Below are 3,634 nucleotides of genomic sequence, written 5' to 3'. Positions count from 1 at the left end.
CTTCTCTGTGTGGAGCTCTTTCTCCCTCCCCCCCATGCTGTGCCTCACACACAGTATGAATGGCTTTTCACACCTTATTTCTAATCCACATGTGAGATAGGTACTATTATATTATTAACTCCATATTACAGTTGAGGAAATTGAGGCTTAGAGAAGTTAAGGACTTACTGAAGATCACCCAGAACCAAGATTAAACTCCAAATGTAGCTGACTGTAAAGTTAGTATTCCTGCTACAGCACCTTGATTCCTTTTCCTTGAACATGAGTTTAAGGCTAGATGATGAGGGTGGTGGGGGTAAGAAACAAGGGCTTTCAGAGATGTAAGTCCTTCTACTTAAGGGTGATGTGCAGAGAATACAAATAGAAAGGGAAACACAGGCTTATCAAGAAAGTGGTAGCACATTTAGAAAAAATATTTTTTTCTACCCTTCATCTCTTCTTCATTTTTCTTCCTCCTATGGCGATCTTTCATCACTAGTTCTATCTTTGGAGCTTTGATCTGTTCTTTTACTTGGGCCATATTTTTTTTTGTCTCTCTGTGCCTGTTACATTGTAAAGGGCAGAGCCTTAGGTATTCACCAGGGCAGGGCAACCCTCTTTGCTCCCTTGTGGTGCTATATGTGGGGGAGGTGTCAAAGAGAGAACAATGCTGTTTGCTCAGCTCTTGGCCGGCTTTCAGTAACTTCCCCCTGCTACCCACAAGCAAATTGGGCCCTTCTGGTGCTGATTCCTGGGTGCTTGGGTGCTTGTGTATGTTCTAGGACCCTGTGGGTCTCTCCAATGAACTCTCCTGTGAGGCTGGGAGTTACTCCTGCTACAACCCCCACAGGTTTTTACTACTAGAGGTTTTGAGGCATTATTTCCCAGCGGCAGAATCCTGGGTTGTGTGGTCGCTCCCCAGTTGTTCCTCCCAGTTATCCACATGCAAATGTGGGACTCCCTATGGGACCACCCACCTGCCAGCCTTCCACTTGTTGCATATTCTCTCTACCCTGGCTTCCAGTCTCTGCCCCTCCTACCTGCCCAAATGAGTGTTTCTTCTTTAATTCCTTGGCTGTGGGACTTCCATACAGTTCTATTTTCTGGCAGTTCTGGTTATTTTTTGTTTTTAAATTTGTTGTTGTCCTTGTTTTGGTTTTGCGAGGAGGCAAAGTTTATCCACCTACACTTCTAGCTTGGCTGAAAGTCATCTTCTTCTTCCTCTTCCTCCTCCTCCCTTTCTCCTTCTTCTCCTCCTCCTTCTTCTCCTTCTTCTCCTTCTCCTTCTTCTCCTTCTTCCCCTCCTCCTCCTCCTCTTTCTCCTCCTCCTCTTTCTCCTCCTCCTTCTCCTCCTCCTCCTCCTTCCTCTTCTTCTTCCTCTTCTTCTTCTCTTCTTCTTCTTCTTCTTCTTCTTCTTCTTCTTCTTCTTCTTCTTCTTCTTCTTCTTCTTCTTCTTCTTCTTCTTCTTCTTCTTCTTCTTCTTCTTCTTCTTCTTCTTCTTCTTCTTCTTCTTCTTCTCTCTCGCTCTCCCCATCCCCTGTCCTTGGTTAATCATGTTTAACTAATTTCACAAGTATTTACTAAATTTTTGGTAAATAAATTCATAATTACTGGGTAAGGCCACATGGAATTTATGTACCCCACAAAGATGATTTCACCATCTCACTGCATAAAGTGGGAGACAGACACATATATAAGACAATGATTTGAGGTGAGACAGAAACACACACAAAGTAATATGAGAAAATAAAGGATAGGAATAATGGCTAACATAGATTGAGGGTTTACAATATGGTAGGCATTAGATTAAGAGCTTTACATGGATTTCCTCATTTAATCCTTACCACAGCCCTGTGAGGCAGGAACTAGCATCATTCCCATTTTATGGCTACTTTACTAGTTAACTTTGTCACCTAGCTAGTTAATGGCAGAACTAGGTTCTCACTTCTGCCTGGTGTACTTTTCCCTCTCTCTGCCTCTCCAAGTCCCATTTTGGATGCTCCTGAGCAGATTCCACCTGGTCCATGAGCCTTCCCAGGAATACCTGTTTGGAGACGGTGGAACCCAGTGGAAGTGCAGGTACCTCAACATCAGACATTCCTCCTCCACCATCTCTGCAGTTTCCCTCTGGAGATGAGGTGGAGAAGTTTGTTTTCACACACACCCTGGAGGATTTATTTGCATGTCTCAGGAAGGGCTTCCCAGAAACAGACTCTAAAATAAGGATCCTCATGCAAGTAAGTTATTGAGGAAGTACTCAAAGGGGAAACGCATGAGCAGAGTGGAAGAGGCATGACAGGAAAGAGGAGGAAGCTCAGCAGGGGACCTCTCAGGCATAGTTTCAGCTGTCCCCAGTGAGCTCTGGAAGATAAGCCTAACTGCAGACAATGCCCAGATGAGCTGGGCTTTCATAGCCACCTGTCAGTGAAGGTACACCTTGGACATAAAGTCCCAGGCTTTCCTCTTGTAAAGGGAAAGACCTCCAGTGGGCTTAGGGCAGTCCTGCAAAGACGAGCTGCAGGCACTGGCTCTTGGGAGAGAAAGCACAGAGAGGAGGTTGGAGGGTGTTCACATGCACACAAGGAGTCATGGAGATGTGGAGCACTGATCCTTCCTGCTATAGAGGGGCATATTGGAATCTCCATATGGGGAAAGTAGAAGTTGACTGGACATGCCCTTCCCTCCTCCATCTGGTCTTGCCCCACTCCAAGAAGTGCTGTCCTAAAATTATTTAATGGATTGGCTACAATGGCTTAAGAAGAGTGAAAATCCAACAGGAAGTCTACGAAAAATAAATAGAAGTTATGTCCCAGGCACGGAGGGCCAAGCTGAAGAAGCCATTGCCTATTATATACTGTCTATTGGGTGGTAACTATGTGGCATGCATTGTGTTAAAAAGCTGTCCATGAACTATCTTTCTTAATCTTCATCCCTAGCTGTCTGAATCCAGAGCCCACACTCTTAATCACCTCCTTGATATCTCTCTTTATGATGAGGTATATCAGTCAGAGTTCATTCAGGGGAGTAGAGCCACCATGCACATTGCAGAAATAAGAGTTATTAGAAATATGACTACTCAACCCTGGCTGGGGTGGCCCAGTGGATTGAGTGCCAGTCCGCAAACCAAGAAGTTGCCAGTTCGATTCCCAGGCAAAGCATATGCCTGGGTTGTGGGCCAGATCCCCAGTTGGGGTGCATACAAGAGGTGTGAGAGGCAACTGATCCATGTTTCTCTGTTTCAACTGATCCATGTTTCTCTCTAGCATCAATATTTCCTTCTCTTTCTCCCTTCCCCTCTCTCTAAAAATAAATAAATGAATAATCTTTAAAAAAAAGAAATGAGACTACTCAAAGGTGAGAGAAGCTGGGGAAGTGCATATCAGGAGGGAATTATGGCATGATTAGAAAGGAGTCACTAAGGTCTCGAGGACTAGCTGGGATCTATCTGCAGGCGCATCTGTCTGTCACAGTATCTGACAACAGAAATCTCCCCAGAGGAGTTGATGAGGCTCCCATATGCCTTCCAAATATCACTAGGTCCTCTTTTGGCCAACTCTAACTCACAGCCAACCCTATCAGGAGATGATTCTGCAAGTGTACTGCCCGGCCTCACCAACTTGAGTTAGCATAATCCTGTGTTAGGGTGGTCAATGAT

The sequence above is a fragment of the Phyllostomus hastatus genome, unplaced genomic scaffold, assembly GCF_019186645.2.
Source record: "Phyllostomus hastatus isolate PE091 unplaced genomic scaffold, TTU_PhHast_1.1 phas_scaffold_78, whole genome shotgun sequence".
NCBI lineage: Eukaryota > Metazoa > Chordata > Mammalia > Chiroptera > Phyllostomidae > Phyllostomus > Phyllostomus hastatus.
The sequence above is the reverse complement of the archived record's forward strand: the minus strand, read 5'-3'. Positions refer to the sequence as shown.